The sequence below is a fragment of the Natrix helvetica genome (genome assembly GCF_964273705.1).
Source record: "Natrix helvetica genome assembly, chromosome: 6".
Taxonomy (NCBI): Eukaryota; Metazoa; Chordata; class Lepidosauria; order Squamata; family Natricidae; genus Natrix; species Natrix helvetica.
Window position 1 is genome coordinate 4,719,712 of NC_138553.1, and position 21,928 is coordinate 4,741,639.

The following is a 21,928-nucleotide window of genomic DNA, read 5'->3' on the forward strand; positions in this document are numbered from 1 at the left end:
ACATGCAGCTCCAGAGCCGCAGGTTTCTGACCCCTCCACTAAGAAATGCTATCAAGATGTTGAGCTCCTAGCAAGGATATCTGGCCTTGCTAATAAGCCATCTACTAGGAAGTCATTGCAGAGACTAAAGATTTCCCTCATGGCTAGTAGCAATTCAGTGAGGGCGCCAGGCAGATTGCCTATTCAAATTGCCAGCTTGTCTATTGGTTTTGCAGACAATGCCCAGACTTACAAAGCCATTGAGAGTTGTGGGCCGTACCAGTTTAAATTAATACGATTTCTAGTGCCAGCTTCCAACAGTTCAGTCGTCTTGTCCATCTATCCAAGAATATGTCTCTCTGAACAAACCATCTGCCAAAAATCATGTGTTGTGTATTCAGCTAGCCTCCTTTACATAAGAGGTAAATCTATCCCCTTTTGAGGCTAATCATGGAAGGTTTTATTGGGAGAAAAGGGGGAATATACCAGATCATAGAACAGCTTTCCCTGATCCTGGTGCCCTCCAGAGGCAAGCCACCATGGCGTGTGCCAAGGGGAGGGTTTATACAGAGCAGATCAAGTAGAGAAACTGCCCTAAATCCATCCCCCTCCCCCTACCCTGCTATGATGACTGTGTTTCTTGCCATTGAAATCAAAATGAGATCTGTTTTGCCAGCTTTGGGGATCAGTTCCACTAAGCACCTGTCTGAACAAACTGTGAAGCCCTATGAATCGAAGATAGCAAACGTGACAAACCTTTGCCCTTGATCTATTTGTTGTTTCTTCTTCTTGAAAGCAGTCTCTCAAATGCATCAACTGCTTAGGATCTACCTCAGGTGACTGTAGGAAGAAGCTTAAGGAAAGCAGAAACTAAGAAATCTTCCATGCTAGAGGGCAAGAAATGGGAAACATCATGATATGACTTTCTCTAGCTGAATTTGGATTGCAGTGATGGAGAGGGATTCCGGATTCAGATTTTTCCCCAGCTAGAATTTGTTTCTGGTAAGACTTTCATGGAGCATGTAGTTTTTCCCCCCTACTGAATGAGTACATTTTCTAATGCTCTTGACCATAATACCATCATCTTGGAATGAATCATCTGAGTGAGGCACAGTTTCTTGTAAGTCCCAGCAATCGAACTTCAAAGAAATCCGTTTCCACAGTAGTGGAAATAAAGAACCCCTTGTTCCAAGACAAAGATTTATATTTTTGAAACCATCCTGTTATTATATTTGTTATTTCCTTGAAAGACAATATTTTGTCCTGCGGCCCATGAGATTGTCTTCTGAGTGCCTGGGGAAAAAGGTGGCTTATCTCAAGAGATGTTGGGCTTTTTTGGAATACCTTAGAAAAGCTGGTAAAATGGAGCCAATGTGAGGTAGTTCATTAGAGCAGGAGTTGTGGAATCTGTGATCTTCCTGAAGTTGTGTAACTACGATCCGAGCATTTGAGAGAGCAATTAAATGTGTGGGTGGATTCAGGATGCCCCTGTGTACGGTCAAAGCAGAGTTTCCAAACCTTCACAAACTTCAAATGTGTTTGACTTCAACTCCAGAGCTTTCTGCTGTCGCCATGTTGGCTAGAGAATTTGGGATGCTGAAAGTTTATACATCTATACATATCTATTTTTAAAGGTATTTGTATTGTAATGTTTTAAATTTTCAATAAAGGTTTTCCCCTCCCCAAAAAAGAAAGTCATACATCTGAAAGTTGCAAGGCTGAGAAAAACTGGATTAGAGTGAATTGGGCTAGTATTGGTGGATAGCTTTTGTGGACTCGTTTTCTGTCATTTTTCTCATTTTAATCAACCTGAAAGATTGTTGTGGGAGTAAAATAGGACCAGGAACATAAACTGTGTATTGATCTTTGGAGAGAATGTGAGCCATACATTTCTTGTGCCCCTTTCTCCTCTATGTTTTCAGCGCATATCGACCAAGACTATTGTACCAATAAAGGAGAATATTTGTAGCTCAAGGTTGGAATGCTGCTTTGGGGAATGCAACATCTGCAAGAAAACCACTCCAAGGACCCCTCAAAGCCAAATTGACTTTGTGGGGCATCATTCAGATGTCTTTATTATCTGCTATTATCTCTCAAGACCCTTTTTTCTGCTGTGTATTCAAAATGAACATATATAACTTGGCACTTGTGGATGCTGTGGCTGTTATTATATTATTACTGTTATCCTTGGGAAGGTGACACAGTTTGTAGGTGGAATTTTTTCATTCGAGAGTGTAGATTGGAATTTCATTTTAATGTGTGCGCCTTTGTATATGCAAAAAAATGACAGTAAAGGTTATCTTATCCTATTACTACTTTATCCTCATTGTCCATGAAATTTAAATTTTTAAAAATCCTTTTATGAAAATATGTGCCTTTTTAGAGCTAAATTTCCTCTTGGCATAAACTATTTTATCACCTATTTCACGTCACATGCTAAGCCATGACGTGGTTTGTTTGCTTTCGCTTAGTGTGATATGTGAAACTCGGCAGTTGTTAAATATTCACCAAGCCATAGCTAACCAAACAGGAGTTTAGGACAATGCTCTGTTTGCAAGAAAATTGACCTCCTGCTAGCTAAACCATGATTCAATCAAAGAATCCAAATTCCTGGAGTTGAATGATACACAAGACCATTAACTGCAGTCTAAATTCACACAACATACCAGTTTTTTTAAAAAAAATGTTATTTTGTGGTCCAGCATCCTATGCGATACTGCCCCGATTTCAGATATGTTGGCTACATAGTCCCAAAGGTGCTTTGTTCAAAAGGCAACTGGATTTTCTTTGTTTTTCCTTGAAGACATTTCACTCCTCACCCAGAAGCTTCTTCAGTTCTGACAGAATGGTGGAGAATGAAAGGATTTTTTTTCTCTTGCAGTCATCTGGTCGTTAGTTCTCTCTCTGAGGCTCATTGAGGTCACTTGGAGGTTTATCTGTACCAGAGAAGAAGAACTGAAGAAGCTTCTCGGATAAGAAGCAAAAGGTCTTCAAGAAAAAACAAAGAAACTCCAGTTGCCTTTTGAAAAAGTACCTTTGGGACAACTGTGACTTAGATCAGTGTTTTTCAACCTTGGCGACTTTAAGTCCTGTAGACTTCAACTCCCAGAATCCCCCAGCCAGCTATGCTGGCTGGGGAATTCTGGGAGTTGAAGTCCACAGGACTTAAAGTCGCCAAGGTTGAAAAACATTGACTTAGATGACGGAGAATTGTTGGCTGTACAGATGGCTTCTGCCCATTTCAACCACTATTTTCAGCCTACTTCTCCGCCTGCTCAGTTCTAGCTTTTCCCCCCCTCTGTGCGCTGGACGTACTTCTGCTTGAAAAAAATGGAGAAGGGATGTTTCTGCTTCAACATGCTTAAGGGGGAATGCCGGAAAACAGCATTTGTAGCGTGCTAAAAAGATTTGTAATACTGAAAAAACCTCTGGTTTCTCATCTATTACAGTAACGTCTATTAGTTCAGTGCCAGTTAGGCAAAAGGAGAATTTATCTTTGCAGCAGGTGTGAGTGAAACAGCTATTTGTAATGCTACCCGTGCTCTTACTCAGTGAGGTTGGCCTGGACTTCAGCTGACTAATACAGAGACAGCGTGAAAGTTTGACCCCTTTGTACGTTCCAGTTTTATGGGTTATGGGCTGGAGATGGGCAGCCTTTTTTGGTGCTCTTTTGCTCCCCCCCCCTTCTGAATCAAGTACAATAATCTCATCTAACTTTCATCTATGTGCAGAGGACTGTTTTTTTTTAAAAAAAGAGACTGGTAGTGATACCTAATGCTTTGAGACCTACAAACTGTTCAGATTTTCCCCCACTTTAGGCATTCCCTTCCCAGTATTTGGTGGCTTTCCAAAGTGAGCTCTTGAAGCATTGCTTAGGTATGGCTTCCTCTCTCTCTTTTTCTCCTCCCATGCGTCAAGGAAAGTCAATCGAATGCGACGTTATGAGAAATGCTGATTTCTGAGATTTTTTTTTAAATTTGGTTCCTGCTACCACAGTTTGTTTGTGGGCTGGTGGAGAACTTACAGCTGTGGTTTAAATTCTGCATTTGGTTGGGTCAAACTGGACAGTGAAATGCCTGTAACAGTTTCCTTGTTTTCCTCTTTGTTTCATTAAAAGGAGCTGCTTTAAATGGTTTTGGAGTGCCGGGATAATGGTGGATGGATAGATGCCAGAACCTTTGCTTGCAAAATTAAGGTTAAACTAAGCTTTGAGTAATCTATGAATTTAGCTTCTAGGCCTTTTAACTGATTTGGTTATGTCAGAGTTCCCCAACCTTTCTGACTTTATAGACCATCCGGGGGAGGAGAGGGGATGGTTCTGCACGAGCGGTGGGCAAGTGTGAGCACATGTACGCAGGTTGCACAAAGGGGGGGATGTGCATGTGCACATGCTCACCCATTGCTTCCACGGCCGTGTTTTGCACGGCTCACAGCCTGGGGGTTGGGGACCCTTGAGTTATCGTGTGTGTGTGTGTGTGTGTGTGTGTGTGTGTGTGTGTGTGTTGTGGCCAACAGCGGCCGGCTGAGCTGTTGGTGGAATCTGACAGCAATGAACACTATGGGACTGCCCTGGAGGCTGAGGAAGACTCTGGGGGGTGTTCGGAGTCAGAGCAGGGACTAGAGAGGCCTGTTGGCCACCAGGTGGCGTCTGAGTCAGGGAGCAGTGAGGAAGAACAAGGGAGGCTATCCCTGACGTACGTAGGGCTGCGAGGAGGAGGGAGCAGCTTTGGAAAAAGGGTCACAGAAGGAAATAGGAACAGGTAGCTGCTAATTGGCCCCTCCCAGAGAGCTTATAGGTGGGCCGACGGGAGGGGAATTTTGCAGGAAACAACAATTTACTGATCCAGCCGTAGAGAAAGATTGGGAGAATTTCGTGAGTTCAAGCCTTGTTTCATAGAGATAGTTAACTTATCCTCCATGAATTATAAACCGTGAAATCGCATGCACTCACGATATTTAGGGCTACTACATCTGGACTGTAAAGAGCCAATCATTAGATGGCAGTAAAGAGTTTTCTATATTTTTGTGCCGTTACCTAGAAAAATGGGCTAAGTCAAGAATTGGCTGAAATGTGTGAGCTTACATGAATACGTTGATAATATTCAATCTGCCACTCCTTATTTGCACAAGAGGAGTCCTTGGAGTCAGATCCAGCCAACTTTTCATGGACGTAGATCTCTCTCCTGGAGTCCCATATCCGTATTATTTGCATTGTTTGCATTCTCAATCCAAAGTTTTGTGGTGATTTTTATCCTTTATGAAGCAATCTAAGGAGAACTAGCTTTATTTCCAAAGGAGCGTGCCCTTATCTTCAGTCTGTCTGTCGTTGCTTTCCTTCCGTTATCCGGTTGACAGGGTTTTTTTTTTTCTAATCCAAGGCATGTGTGATGGTTCAGGAAAAGCTGAAGAACTTTCATTCTGTATCTTAACAAATCCTGAAAGGAGCTAATTTTACCACCATGGCATCAGTAGCTGATTGTACTCGGTCCAATTATTTTTCCCAGCACGCACAAGAAAGGGTCTTGTTTCCTTTTTTTGTGTGTGTGCAAGTAAGAGAGAATATTCTTGTCTTTCCGTTCTCCGCCGTACCTAACCTTGTGTAGTGTTTCAAGTCAGATCACAGTGAAGTGGATGTATTGATCATATTTACCTGCTGTGATTATTATGTTTTGCGGGTTTTTGTATGTTTTGTTGCTTTTGCGTTCGTTGCTTTTATTCATATATATTTTTTATCCTTTCTGTTGTTTTTCATTGTCGTGAGCTGCCCAGGATCACATAGGAGAGATGGGCAGCTATATAATTTGAACGAATAAACAAATATGGACAGGCTGTAGAATGAGATCGAGTTGAACATGGTTTCAGGCACGATACTTTTACAAATCAGCCACTTTGTTTTTTCCTCTTTTCGTCTTCGCTTCCCCTGCTGCCTCTCATTTCCTTTCTTCCCTCCCCCCCCCCCTTTTGGTCTGTGGAATTTTCCTGGGCTTTGGGCACTGCCAGGATCTTGCATTTGTCAGAAGCAACATTGCAGGAGAGCCTGAACAGCTACTCATTGCAAAACATGTGCTGCGTGCCGCTGACTAATTTCCTTCGGTGTATAATTGAGGGCTGACTCAAAGCTCAGACTTGGCCACCTCCTTGCACTGCTGAGCAGAGTTGAGCTTGGGTTGGAATGGCCATCAAAGCAAGCAGGATACCCCCACTTTGTCCCATTTGCAACGCACAACAGGGTTTGGGCAGAGAGGAAGCCGTTCGTTCTCCGTATGGCTGGGATGAGTCAGGGGATGTGCTTTTGGCAATCCAAGGGGCACGTGGCCACCTTTGTATGCTAATAGGAGGCGAGGTCTCTTGCTGGGAATTGACATTTCCCTCTATTCTTAGTGAATAATTTCAAGACTCAGAGAGCTGAGTTTCTTGCTTGCTATGAATAGTACGGGAGACCGGTCTCATCTGGCAGGGAAGTTTTCTAGTTGTTTTTTTTGTCACCTAAGAACGAAACTTTCCAAAAAGGAATAAAAATGAAAGTGGTGTATGTCACACCTTATTTATCTTGCCCTCTTCTTTCTGAGATTCTTTCTTTTAAATTCTTTCCCTACTTTCTTTGAGATTTCCCTCCCTTCCTCCCTCTCTCCCTCTCTGTCTCTTTGTCTCTCCCCCCCTCTCCCTCTCCCTCCCTTTCTTTTTTTTAAAATTTTTTTAAATTTTTCTTTCCCTCTCCCTTTCTATCAATCAACTTTGGAAGTCAGGACTACTCTAGGATAGAATATTTCAGCCTGCAGATGGACTATGTAGGCTCCTTGGAGGCGCAAAGAAATGGATAACAATATAAACGTTCCTGTTTTCCAAAGAAGTAGATAACCAGGAGAGTCCATTCCCCATTGTTGGGCCATGTTGGTTGGCAGAATCAATGGACTGCTCAGGAAAACTCAAGATTGAAAGCTGGAACCATTGCTGTATGTGAGTATTTTGAACCAGGTGGTTGATTGATTGTATGCTTTGCTATTTTTTTTCTTCCTTTGCTAGGTAATGTGTTTCTTCCTTTATGTGTGCCTACTGATGCAAAGGACTAGGGCTGCAGTCCATTGGCAGGACACCCTTTTAACTTCACTGTGTCTCATATTTGATCAGTGTTGTCTCTAGTTAAAAGGATTGGAGACGAGAGGTTTTTTTTTATTGCTGGTTGGAATACATATATGGCTACATGCACTTGCTGTCTGGCTAGTCTCCATTGCATGACTGAAAGTAGCTTTCTGGTTTTCCATTATTTGATCCACTTGATGTTGTACATCAGTAACTTTCCTTGGTCTTGATCAGGCAGAGAGTCTCAGGATGGTGATATCTATCTCATTGCTGAATAACAGAATAACAGAGTTAGAAGGGACCTTGGAGTTCTTCTAGTCCAACCCCCTGCTCAGGTAGGAAACCCTCTAGCATTTCAGACAAATGGCTATCCAGTCTCTTCTTAAAAACCTCCAGTGTTGGAGCATTCTCAACTTCTGGAGAAAAATTGTTCCACTAGTTAATTGTTCTCATTGTCAGGAAATTTTTCCTTCGTTCTAGGTTCTCTCCTTGATTAGTTTCCACCCATTGCTTCTTGTCCTTCAGGTGCTTTGGAGAATAGGTTGACTCCCTCTTCTTTGTGGCAGCCCCTTAGATATTGGAACACTGCTATCATGTCTCCCCTAGTCCTTCTTTTCATTAAACTAGACAGTTGACATATCCAATTCCTGCAACTATTCTTCATATGTTTTAGCTTCCAATCCCCTAATAATCTTTGTTACTCTTTTCTGCACTCTTGACACCCTGCTTTTCTGAAGTCCACAATGGGCCAAATTACCTCTGGGAGATTTGGCTCTAAAACTCAAGCTTAACTTTGAATCCATCATCAAGCTGTTGTTTTTCCCTCAACCTTATTAGGATTAGACAAGGAATTAGAATACTTATTAGTATTCTAGCTTTTCACTGGGAATTACAGTGTATCAAAGGGAAAAAATAAATCCAGAATTTAGATCATCTGGCAAATGAAAGAAATCTGAATGAATATTCACGATACTTTGGACTTTGGGAATCTCGTGCCTTCCAGATCTGTTAAAGTTCCCTCATCTACATCCATTTGGAAGTATAATAGGTAGTTTTAAGAAAATAAGAATTATTCTTCTTGACAAGTTGTGAGTTTATGTAGTTCTGTTTTACAATTCTGCAAGTTTTCAAGTAGACCAAATAGGTAACCTCCCTCCCTCCCTCCCTCCCGCCCGCCCGCCCGCCCGCTCTCTCTAACAGGAGAGTTTTCTGTAGGATCTGTGTGAGATTTTTTTGTTGCTTCCATTTAGCTCAATATGATCTAGTGCCTCTACAACTTTTGAGTGAAATTATTACATTATTAAAATATATGGATGCAGTATATGTATTGGGACACAAGAGGCGTGGATTATTGTACTAATCGTTAAAGGGAATACTGTTCTTGGATTGAATGGGAACAGAAAAGGTTTTCCGGTGTGTGTAGGTGTGGAATTGAGAACCTGTTATGAAACTGGATTCAAAGCAGCTTCTTGCATCACAGATTGGCAAGAAAGGATAAGGACACAGTTTAAGCAGCCTCATTATGTTACAGCTAGGAGTATGTGCTAAGTTCTGCAATTCGTACAGTACAAACAGTTCGTACTGGATTTATTATATATATTTTTCTTTCCCACTCTGCTTCTGGGGATGAAGACGGGAGTACCTGTGCTTGGAAAGGGAGAATCTAACAGGAAATATTTTCACTTAAAAAAAAGAGAAATGAAATTGCTCTTTGATAACCTTTTTTTTGTACCAATCCGGGACCGGCATCCACAGCAAATGACTAGTTCTCAAGAGCTTGTTGGTCTTTTCACGACATCTGCTGAACTGCCATCGGTAGGAAGGAGGCGGAAGAAGAAGACAAGAGGGAAAAATATATATATATTTTTGGAGAACTGCTTTGGGTAAATTGTTGACCTCCCCAGTCAGAGAGCAGAATGAATTGGAAATGGAACCTTCATTCGCATGCTTTTTTCTTCCCCTTTCCTTCCTTTTATTTGCCTGCAGCTGATTCAAGAGTCTTCCAGTAGCCGATGAAAGAAAGCTGCAACGTCCCTGACTTCACATGGATTTGATGCTTGGGATGATTTAGCCACTACCTTGTTGAGGACTATATGGGATTTCGGTAGTTAAGCCCGAGTGGTAAGTTAAACACACTCTTCTTTTAATCCTTTATTATAGTGGTTCTCAACCTGGGGTCCACGGACCCCTGGGGGGGAGGGAGTTGTCACAGCCCCCTGCGAAGGCTTGAAGAAATGCTATGACTTAACGCTTGAGTTAAGTCTTGGTGGTCCGTAGCCATGGTCCATGGCCACAAAAGGTATTTAAAGGGGGTCCATGGTGAAGAAAAGGTTGCGAACAACTGCTTTATGGTATTATGTTTTTAACATGTTTCACTATCTAGGCCATTTTTTTTACTATTCCCATTTTAATGCTAAAGAACTGAGGGTGTGTAGGACCATGCCCAACTGACCATTCTTCCTCCTCAGCCAAGTTGGAGGAGGGTACTCCAAGCCCAATTTGGGGAAAAATAGGTACTAGTTCAGAAACCCCCTAGGTCAGTGGTTCTCAACCTGTGGGTCGGGACCCCTTTGGGGGTCGAACGACCCTTTCACAGGGGTCGCTTAAGATCATTGGGAAAGACATATTTTCAAAAAAATATAACATAAAATAATTTTATGGTTGGGGATCACCACAACATGAGGAACTGTATTAAAGGGTCGCGGCATTAGGAAGGTTGAGGCCCCCTGCCCTAGGTAAATCATTCTTAATTTCCTTTATCCCATGATTTGCCTTTAGGCTGATTGTGCCTTTCTCATGCCATCTAAAATAGGAAATTGTTTCTCGTGTATCTCTTGGAACCATTATAGTGCGATGTGATTATGAATGTTTACTATCCTTTGTAAATATATATATTTATCATTTTGCAACTGTCTAATTCACAAAAGGCAACTCTGGGTGGTGTACAATCCTCATAGATTACTAGTGCCATCGTAACCCCATCTGTATTTTCATTTCTATAACGCATATGGACAAGTGGGGCAATGCTAAGAGATGATGTCTAGTTGAAGGCTAGCTGGTGAGTTCAGGGCAAAGATATGGTTTGCATTTGAAGAACAACGTACTTATTTACTTTGTGATATTGCTTATAGTTTGATTCTTGGCATTTCCAGGGAGTAAGAGACAAAGGCAAATTTATTTATTTATATTTCATATTTCTTAACCGCTCGTCTCCTTGGAAAGGGGCTCTGTGCGTTGTCCACATGAATAATTTGAATCCTTGTGAGGCATTTTTAATTTGCTTGTGGTTTGCATCGTACCTTCTGGCCTGCATCAGCTTGTATCACCGAAACCAATCTTGCTGGAGAACTGCCTCACTCTCTGCGATTTACTTCTTGTTCCATGTGGATGGTAATGGTGGACATTTTAAGTTGTGTTGGTAAGCCTCTGTGTGATTGCTTCAGAAAAGAGATGGGGCCACATTGTTTGAAATTCTCCCGTCACAGTATTGTGATCCCAGAAGAGTCTTATGAAGCGGCCTACCTACCCAGTCCAATATTTGTGGAAATACCTGGCCAAATATTTGAATTGGCATTTCGATTGACATTAAATATTTGGCCATCTTACAATTTTATTTTATTTTTTGGGGGGGGAGAGAGAATTAGAGAATTCACAGATGATTCATTCGGAAGAAGATAGACGGTTAGCTGGTTTGCGGTGAAGTTTAGTCATGGATTGTTTTTGATAGTTGACATTTTGACAGTTAATTGTATGCAATCAAGGATATTTGATCAAAGGAAGATGAGAGCAATCCTTGGCATGTAGAAAACATTTTTTGGGGAGGGGAGGTATTACATATCCAAAATGATTCAGTGGGAGCATGAGTCTATCAGAAAATACTCTTTTACTACAAGGCAAACTGATGAAGTTACTCCCTGTCATTCCGTACTCATAGATGGACTCCCCAGACACACAACCTAGATGTTTCTTATATGTCGGTCTACTTTGTGTGTGTGTGTTGTTGTTGTTGTTGTGAGGACTTGGGCATACTTCCAAACAAAGCAGTGATCTGCAGCCTCCCAATTTGTTTAACGTGCTAGAAGTGACTACACAGGTGGGGAATGAATTTATATGAATAAAGATCAACCTGGAAGGAAATGCTTTGCTTTTTACTAGAACATTTCCTATTTATTTATTTTTCTCAAGGAATCATTAAACCTGAATCTCCAAATTATAAATTCAAGTAGAACCAGAAGGTCCACCAGATTCCCAGGGGATATCTTTGGGCATTTTCGTGCTCCTGAGTACCATTTCAATTAGACATTTCTACTTCTAAGTTGCAATGAAATGATGTCCATGTGTAGCATATTATACATTGTTCAAGGAACAAGGCATGTTGTTGCAGTTGCGTGACTGCAGTTTGCTAGCCTGCTAGTTTTAATTATTTTTATTTATTAAACAATCTTACGTGGCTGCCCATATACCAGAAGGAACTCTGGGTGGTGAACAAAAATATATATATATCTCAATACAGTAAAAAGACCATTTGAACCATTGCTTCCACTCCTCTTTCAAAAGTACAGAAGAGAGGTTGCAATTACGTGATATGCTTAACCGAATCAAGTGGAAGAGCACATTCACACAAGATGCTTTATTAGTTTTAACTATGGTTAGAGGGTAGGGTTTGTTGTTTTTTTAGCTTGTTTGTGCTAACACATCCCCATTTTGTGTATGGTTAGATACACTACATAAATTAAGAGCATGGGTTAATTTTGGAATTGGGTTATGTCAGGGGTGTCCAAACTTGGGAACTTTAAGACTTGTGGACTTCAACTCCCAGAATTCCCCAGCCAGCATGGCTGGCTGGGGAATTCTGGGAGTTGAAGTCCACAAGTCTTAAAGTTCCCAAGTTTGGACACCCCTGGGTTATGTGAATGCAGCCAATGTGTGTGAATCTTTGGATTATTATGAATCTCAGTAACATGATATATTTACATACATATTATGCTATTGTTTCATGCTGTTGGATTAGTTTTATTCTTTTTGCCACGGTTGTTAAGCGAATCATTGCGGTTAATTAAATCACATGGTTGTTAAGTGAATCCATCTTCCCTCATTGGCTTTGTTTGTCACGGACACTGACTGGGAAGATAATCAATGGCGTTCACATGACCCTGGGACAGTGCAGCTGTCATATATACATACCAGTTGCTACATGTCTGAACTTTGATCATGTGACCATGGGAATGCTGCAGTGGTCATAAGTGTGAAAACAGATCACATCACTTTTTTTCAGTGCCGTTGTAATTTTGAACCGCCACCAAACGAATGGTTGCAAGTTGAGGACCACCTATATCAATTTGAAGCTAACTTCAGCAGCAAAATCAAGTGGTTTAGGAAATTCTTTGCAGTTCCGTTTGTCCTGAAATCCAAAGTGAAAACCACGCCTAATTTTCTTTTTCTTCCTCCCACATCCTGGGATAATGGCTGCTTCCAGAGCAGTGTAACCATGTCTGATGATAAATATCACACTGCTAGCTATTTTCGCCTCTGTTTTTTTTTTTTTTTTTTAAGTTGTCAAATCCCTTTATCACTGCAATTTGAAGCTGGCTTATTAAGGAGATGAGTACAATTACAGACATGTTTGTTCAGAAATAGCCCATTGAGCTCATTAAGACTTATTCCCAGTTCACTCTCTAGAGGAACTCAATCATTTTTATGAAACTTACTAGGATTTAATTTTAAGCAGGCTTCCTCAAGATTCCAGTATGACTGTTCTCAATATATTCCATATTGTCATGTGGCAAACATTGAATTTAAGATCAAATGGTGGAGCAGTTAAATAAAGTCTTTGGAGCTTTAAGAGGTCATGTGAAATCGAGCATGACAATGTGGGGAGGCTGAATCCCCTCTGGGATCCTGAAGGATTCCTTTCAATTAAGTGTGGTCAGTCTGATGATCTCCAGAGGTTATCGCCTTGAAAAATTCTAACTACCGTTGTGGCGGCATGTACAAATTATACCATGAAGAGAACTAGCCAATGGCCCATTTCTTACAACACATCATAAACTTGAAGCTCGGGATAAGTAACTCACCAGCGAATTGGCAGCAAGCACATTTTGGGAAGGAAAGTAAAGTGACTGAAGAGATGCATAATTTAACCTGAGGTCTGGTTTGATTATCCCACTAAGGCAGTGGCTGAGTTTTTCATAAAAAAGGCTGAACTGATCTAAGGTTATGAATGGCCTGTTAAGAGTTTTTTTTTTTAAGACCTCCTGATTTCTGAAAGCCAACTTGGGCCTTCAACAATTATTTATATTTTATTTATCCATTTATATTTTATATTTCTTAACCGCCTATTTCTCTCAGAGTGGGGCTCGGGTTGGTGTCCAATATAACGCAGTTCTTGGAAGACCAATCCAGGCATCTGGAACGGAATAGAGAAGGTAAATGAAACTTCCATGGAAGTTTGGCTTTGACGTGCGTGTCCCAAACTTGGTTGGGTTTTTTCCTTTGAAAACGTTTCACTTCTCATCCAAGAAGCTCCTTCAGTTCTGAAGGAGATAAGTTTAGAGAGTTTTCAAAGTTCTGAAGAAGCTTTTGGATCAAAAGCGAAACGTTTTCAACGAAAAAACCCAACAGAGTCCAGTTGCCTTTTGAAAAGCACCTTTGGGACAACCATGACCTGGATGACTGAGAATTTCCATAGACTTTGGCAGGCATGCAATTCAGGCAGAGGAAACCTATCACTTCTGTCTGGAATTGAACCCGGGACCATTCCATACAAAGTAGCTGCTGCCCCACTTTTTGATTGCTGGAGGTATACAATTAGAGATGACAGAGCCCTATGCCGAGGATGTTTCCTGTACAGGCTGTTGACTTTGCTTGGGGATCACGTGACCCCCAGACCACTGCAAAGGTCAAAAATAGGAGCCAGTTGCTAAGGGTCCAAATTTTGATCACGTGACCATGGGGATGTCACAGTGGTCATCAATGTGGAAAAAATTGTCATGAATCCCTTTTTTTCCGGTGCCATCGTAACTTCAAACTGTCACTAAACAAATGGTCAAGAACTACCTGTAGCAGACTGGATAGGGTCTTTATAACATTAACACTAGGCGAAATAAGCCATTCATAAGATTCACCCGCCGAAATCTCATCAACAAAACTTACCAATAAATGACATAAAGTCCTCCAGCGTACCTGCCATGTTTTAGTTTTCGAAAGACGTGGGAGAAGGCCACATATAGCATCACTTTATGGTGGTGCTTGTGGAGGTGGGTACACCCCAAATAAAAAGGGGGAGAGGGTGGAGATAAACACGGTTGCTCAAATTCATCAAAGGAAAAACTGCAGATTGAGAAACAGGATCTGTTTTTTTACCTGGGACTTTTTGTTTTCCCCCTTAAATCTTCCAGTCCAGCCACTTCGTCAATTCCAAGAGAAACGCGGTTTGCTCTTATCTTAGGGAAGTGCTCCAGTTTTACGGCTTTGTGATTTGTAACTGTCAGATTTCACGAAGCACAATAGTCTGGCATCAGATTTCTCCCAGCTGAGACTAGCGGGGCTTAATTGTTAAGAAAGCCAAAGCCGACCACATCAAAGAGGAGGGGGGAAAAAAGGCTACTCTATCTGCAGCCAATTGCTATCAATCCACCTGCAGGGTGGGGGAGAAACAGCCCTCGGGATTGGTTTACGGAGATGGCTTTATAGTATGAATTGTTCTCAGAGCAAACAGCGATGGTTCTGGATTTGCTGAGTTTGGCACATGAAACCGCATTAAAAGGGAAATATTGTTTTCTGTCGGAGGTGTCAGTGCATTCACACGAAAGAACAGACATCAATCTGATCTCATTCCTCTAAGACAGGTGCGGGCTGGATCTTTGCAATAGATTCAACATTACTGAAACATTGGCTTAATTTAATTTCTAGGATCATACGCTACATTGAGTCATAAATCTTGTCACCCCCATCTCCATCACGAACGCCAAAAACTTGGTTTTCTCCTTATGCTAAGGCTAAGGCAGGGATGGTGAACCTTTTCACACCGAGTGCCCAAACTGGAATGTGCGGGGCCTGCGCGCGTACCGGAAACCTGAAGACCAGCTGGCCGGTGCCCATGCGCCTCTATGGAAAAGGCTCTTCTCCTTGAATCTGCCTATTGGACTTCCTCAGCAAATGGGGCCCTTATAGCAGGCTCTTTCCACCAGAGTGAGTGGGGGGTCAGTTAGTCCCGTTGGGGTGAGATGGCTCCTCAGATACCCTGAACCCATGCCATGTAGGGCTTTCAAAGTAATAAACCTTGTGTAAGCTGCCTGTCACTTGATTGAGTTGGGCAGCTATAGGAATTGAATTGAATGAATGAATGTATGAGTAAGTAAGTAAATAAGTAAATAAATAGCCAAGCAACCAGCCAACAAACCAACCAAGAAACCAACCAACACCCCTTGAATTGGACCTGGAAACAAACTGGTAACCAGTGCAGTTCATGCAACAGTGGGGTGTGTCACCCTCGGGGGCCCTCAGAACCATGCACAATGCTGCATTCTGCACCAGGTGTAGCAATAGCCATAGCACTTAAACCTACACACCTCTTCACACTTCTTTTGCAACCTTCTCTAAGCGGTTTACAGAGTCAATGTATTGCCCCCTGTTTCTAGAGTTAGACCTGCCCTTGTCAGTCTCTTGGCCTCTGCCTAAAACTTAATTCTTTCCCTAAGCCCAATTCTCAACCTCTTGAGGAAGAAACTAAGAGAAAGGGGATGGGGGTGGTTGGGGTGACAAGGATTTCAGCAGTGGAACTGTTTCTCATTTCAAACCTACTAGCTTATCTCTCTAGTACTGTGATGGCAAACCTATGGCACCCGTGCCACAGGTGGCATGCGGAGCCATTTCTGAGAGCATGTGAGATGTTGCCCTGTCAGCTCCAGCGTGCATGTGCACTCTGACCACCTGATTTTCGGCCTTGATTTTTGGCCGTTTTTTGCCTTCAGAGAGGCCTCCGGAGGGTGAAAAACTGCCCAACACGCAAACCAGAAGTTCGGGAACGGACTTCCGGTTTGCGTGTTGGGCTGTTTTTCACCGTCCCCAGGTTTTCTAGGAGCCTGGGGAGGGCAAAAAACGGACATGCCAAGCCCACTGGAAGTCGGAAAATAGGCTATTTCCGGCCCCCGGAGGGCCTCCAGGGGGTGGTTTGGCCGTTTTTCCCCCTCCCCAGACTCCAAGAAAGCCATGCGTGCATGCGCTGAGCAGTGAGTGGGGAGTGTCACATGAACAAGCGCAGGGGTCACAGCATGGGGGGCATTAAATTATGGGAGTTGGCATGTGAGCAAGCGCGATAGTGCGCACGCGCATGCTTTTGGCATCCGAGGCGAAAAAGGTTCCCCATGACTGCTCTAGTACCTTAACAGGGATGTTAGTTTACTTCTAACGACAAGGAAGCAATTATTTTCACCAATAACAGAGGAATTGCAGGTAACTGTTTACAAAACAACTTTAAGACCTGAGTGCTTCAACTTTTAAAATTCCTCAGCCAGCCATGCGTTATATCTCTGCAGCTCTTTAGCAGCACAGCCTACCTGGATTTCCTTAAGTCTGAGACTGCCACAACAACCAGCAGCGAGGAAGATGTGTGTGATTAAATAACAAAGAGGACAAGCACTAGGCGGTAAAGTGGAGCCACTGGGGCTCTGGGTGGATTAGGACCCCACTGGCACAAGGAGATCTCCTCCTGAGGAATCCTCCACAGGGGAGAGATGGAGAGCTGGACGAGGTCCGCAAACCAAGGCCGTCTGGGCCAGTAAGGGCAATCAGAATGATGTCTGCCCTCTCTACCACTACCTTCCTCAGGGTCCCCGGGATCAGAGGGAGAGAGGGGGGAAGGCATACAACAGGCCTGGAGGCCATGTGCTCTGGAGAGCATCCGTCCCTTCTGCGGCCCGTTTGACGGGGTTGCAAATAAGTCCACCAACAGATCGTGGAACCTCTGGCAAAACTTCTGGAAGAGGTCTGGTAGAAGCTGCCACTCCCCGTGGTCGACAGTCGCGCGGCTCAACCAATCGGCCTTGTGGGGCTTGTTGGCTTGTTGTTCTGCTCTAGCAATTACTTTTTCCAGAGCCTTTTGGCGCCTGGTCTCATCCCTCTGGGTATCTCTGGAGGGCCGCTGGGCCGCTGTAGGTTTGACCGCGGCTACCCTGGTTCTGGGCCCTTCCCTCTCCTCGGGCACGTTCTGGGCACCCCCCTGGGCCATCGAAGTGGTCTGCCTGCTCTCCGCCATTGGAGCCACTCACATGTCCTGAGGGTGCTGCTGCCCAAAGTCACCAACCGGTGCAAGGGCCTTGCGGGAGGAAGGATTGGACTGCTGAGGCTAAACTTGCCAGCCCGACACTGGCCGCGATGCAAGTGGTAATTTTCGGGGCTTACAAATGGCCTCTTCCACATGTGTGCCTTCAAAATGGCCACCCCCCATGTGGGCGCAGCCAAAATGGCTGACAGAGGACTCCGCGTGCTGCAATTGGCCTTTGTTCCTTCAGCCGCGGCTTGAAAAGGCTTGCCGCGGCTCGTTGCGACCAGGCACGGTTTGCAAAGCTAAAATAAATAGTCCGCAGCCTGATCGTAGCCTCTGGCCAACAGCCCTTTCCGCGGAGCTGCGAAAGGAGAGCCTGAACCCCCCCTGCAGTTCCAGGGATCGGTCAGAGCTCCCGAAGACCACAGGAGGAGAGCGGAGCCAATTTTGCTCTCCCCCCGGCTTGCTGCGAGATGGAGGACCCTGTCCCTGCAAGTGGCAGCTCAATTTGGAATTTAGAATAGCCAATATATATCTAATTAATATAAAATTTTACTCACTCTGGGAACTCATACAGTGCTTGGACCAAAGACTGAGAGGAACTGGGAACCACAGGGAAAGAAGGAGGTTAAAAGAGATTTCCCTCAGTCTTCTGGACCAATCAGGCTGTGAGAATATCCCAGGAGTCGCCCCTCCCTCGAGTCTACCGGAAAACATGATAAATCTTGTTGCCAAAATACCATGCTAGAGAAGAATGCATTAGATTGGAGGGAAGGTATGTTTGGTTATTGTGGATTTACCAAAACAATGTGGGCGGATATGTGTATTTGTGTAAATTCCAGTACAGGCAAGCGCATTTGGTTTAGGTGTGTAACATCTGCATTCTTGTCATTGAGGTGCGTTTGACCCTCATCCAATTCCTTTGGAGGCTTCTTATTTGGATAGAACCTTATTTGAAGGTTCTATCAGCACCGATACCTTTAGGAAGTGTAAAATGTCTTGGCCTGTTGGCATGGGCCACCATAATTTGTTCTGCTGTATGACCAAAGCATGTGATGCAACACCAGCGAAAATACGGCATCCTTCACTTAATCCTCCTTTTAATAAAAGATTGAAGGCCAACTAGGTCCAGGCAGAAGAACAACAACATGGTTCCAAAATCGAAGGGACTGGTTTGGACAAAACCCAGCAGCACTTTTTCCTGTGGCTGTTGATAAAAATAGGATCGCCAATGTCCGATGAAGGATATGGCACAAGAAGACGATGTACAAAGCAACTATATATTTATTTATTGAATTTATATAGTTGCCAATTGCATAAATGGGACTCTGAAAGGCCTGAGGAGTCCTTGGTGCTCTCTGAGCTTCTTGCAAACGTTTCATTACCCAAACCATGTAACATCATTAGAACACTGGCTGTACATCGAATTCTGGGAGTTGAAGTCCACCCACCCTAAAGTTGCCAAGTTTGAAAAACTCTGGTGTAGACAGTTCATCTGTTGTTGCTCAGAACAAATTGGAGATCCGCTAAGATGGAGGCAGGTTATCCAATTTTGATTCCATCATTTCTGGAATTCCATAAAGGTATTTAATTAATCCGCAACAAGACCCGGAAAGTGGAATGTTAGAGAAGTAGAGGCAGGAGACTGAAAGATAAATGATCAGTGGTGGCATCTTCTACTTAAGGCCGAACTGCGCGCGTGTGCTTTGCCAAGATATTTGTCGCTAGGGGGAGGAAAGGACCCTTTTGGTATCTTAATGTAACACATATGTGCTAGTCGTTCCTGACTCTAGGGGGTAGTGCTCATCTCGGTGTCATAGCCGAAGAGCCAGCACGGTCCGAAGACGTCTCCGTGGTCATGTGGCTGGCATGACTAAATGCCAAAGGCTCACGGAACACTGTTACCTTCCCACCAAAGGTGGTTCCTACATTTTCTACGTGCATTTTTACATGCTTTCAAACTGCTAGGTTGGCAGAAGCTGGAACAAGTAGCGGGAACTCACTCCGTTACGCTGCGTTAGGGGTTCGAACTGCCCACCTTTCTGATTGACAAGCTCAGCGTCTTAGCCACTGAGCCACCGCGTCCCTCTGTCTTGATGTAAGAAGGATGAATAGGAGCATCGATAAAAACATTCAGGAATATAGGAAAGCATGAAGGGATTAGCCTTCCTTTTAAACATCATTTCACCCCTACTATTAGCAAGAGAAGATTCAATGCAGTATGATTGGCTTCCTCTTTCTGGAAATGTTCCATTTTGGGGTTTTTCCTTTCCTCTGTCCACGCAAGATTTGTCTTTCCATTTTGTTCATGTTCTACACATTTATGATGCTTTGAGCCCAGCAGATAAGATGCACTGCCATATTGGCCTCCAAAGTTGTGTCTCATTTAATGGGTAACCCAATAAGGGACAATGAAGTGTTTAAGGAGGTAATATGAATGAGACTTCAACATTTATAGTGTAACAATTCACAGGACCAATTGCTTCTCATCCAAGAAGTTTCTTAGGTTCTGAACTGAAGGAGCTTCTTGGATGAGAAGTGAAATCTTTTGATTTCAAATGTTTTCAAGGAAAAAAACCAAGTCTAGTTACCTTTTGTAAAAGCACCTTTGGGACAATTCACAGGGCCGTGTGTTCTCTCAGTGAAAATGTAAGGGAAAGGCCATAAAATGTTTTGATTTTGGTGTACCAATTTGAGTTTTGGAATGCTCACATGGATCTAGCCAAAACAGCAATGCCCATGTCCAGTACTGGTAAACTTGAGAGTGCTAGAATTGCTGAAAAGAGCAAGAAGCCAACTACAAGAAGCGATTCTAATTGTAGATGTTAAAGAAAAGCAAGGCAGGAAACAATCTTAGGCTTTAGTGTACTGGCGGCTCCAGGCCAAATGCTGGCCTGCACAGCTCAGCCAGCATGAACTGAGCTATTATACTTAAGGTATTATAGGTATCATACTTTCCTCACAGTCTGCCAGACCTTTGGGTTTCAGCCATAGGATACTTGTGTTCCTGAAGATCTGTCAGGTGAGTTAGCAAATATATTACAGATCAGACTGAGCATTCTAGAACAACCCTGGATAATGCTATGCAGAGGTATTAGGTAGATTAGATTAAGATCGAAGGAGAAGCTGGGTTTGTACAGTAAACCAAATCAGTTACAGATCTTGCTGTTCCATCTCTACAACATGAGCACCTTGCTGAGTTTTGAATCTTGGTTATTTTATTTTGTGGATTAGAAATTTGTGAGAACCCAGCCTGTCTGGTTAGTTCATTGGCTAATGGAACCCAGAAAATCTGATTAATTCTCTTTTTCAGGTTAGGCATGCTTAGGTGAAAACTTCCATTAGCATTTTGGAAAGTAGATGATACTAAGGAAAAGTGTTTCATTCAATAGGATGTAATGTAATCTATTGAGTAATATGAGGGAGTTTAATTTATCCATAAAGATCTCTGTGCAACATTATTTAGATGTTTCATGGGATCTGCTTCACATGTTACAGTAAGTAATGGTTTGTTTGATCACATTTTGTTGAATAAGCCACAATTGACTTGTAACTCATATGGTGCACAAAGCTCGCCTCACAATCAGGAGGCTGTGAGTTCGATCCTAGGTAGAGGCAGATATTTCTCTCTCTGGACACGCTGACAACATATCTGCTGAAGAAAAAACTCCGCATTGGTGACAGGAAGGGCATCCGGCCAGTAAAACACTCTGCTCCATTCAGTTGCCCTGACTCTACTCCACAAGGGATTATGGGGTCATTAAAAGAGGATGATGATGATGATATGGTACACAAAGCAATATAACAAAATTAACAACTCTATTACTTGAGTTCACAGAACAAAAGAGGAGATTACCCTGCAAGTGTGTAGGCTTCAGTTCCCAGAATTCTTAGTCTCGGGGTGCTGAAGGGAGAATTTGGGAATAGCAATCCACTCCTGAAAGACACCCCTCCGTGGAGAAGGTCTGCAACTGAATCTAAACCAGTGGGGGCGAACCTTTTTGACACCAAGTGCCCAAATTGGAAGGCTTGGCATGCGCACTGACCCACCTTGTGTTTGGGTTTCCAGCGGGTGCATGCACACCAGCCAGCTTGTCCTTGTGTGTGCCGGGGCGTCAGAAACCCAAAGACCAGGTGGCCATTGCGCATGCTCATGCCTGACACCTGTTCTTTGGGTTTCTGGCACGTGCATCATGCTGGCCAGCTGGTCTTTGGGTTTCCTGCACTCTGGCGCGTGCAAAGACCAGCTCGCTGGCTGGCGTGCATGCATGCGCCGGAAACCAGAAAAGCAGCTGTTCATGGCGTGCCCACAGAGAGGGCTCTGGGTGCCAGAGGGTTCGCCCTCACAGACCTAAACCAATCACAGTATAAATTTGCGTCTGGACTCAAAGATGGTTACACAGAGATGAAAGAAAGAGTGGCTTTTTTTTTTAAATTCTGTCGGGGCTTTCCAGGCATGCAACTGATCAACTCCTGTTTGTAGCAAATGGTTGTTCCATGCAAGGCTTATGGAGGCTCACATGAAGCCCATCGGGGGGCCACACAAGGCCTTCCAGAGCTTTTGGGCAGGAAAGATGGAAGCGGTGACCTCTTTTTTCTTTTTAA

At 43.3% G+C, this 21,928-nt stretch overlaps 1 long non-coding RNA gene across 4 annotated transcripts in view; it reads left to right on the forward strand.

Moving 5' to 3' along the window:
- Window positions 1-21,928, forward strand: part of LOC309394176 — a 108,855-nt gene that overhangs the window by 65,132 nt on the left and 21,795 nt on the right. For all 4 annotated transcript variants that reach the window (XR_014175701.1, XR_014175702.1, XR_014175703.1 and 1 more), the window contains one exon: window positions 9,046-9,180. This is a non-coding gene — a long non-coding RNA (uncharacterized lncRNA). The remainder of the gene's footprint in view (window positions 1-9,045; window positions 9,181-21,928) is intronic.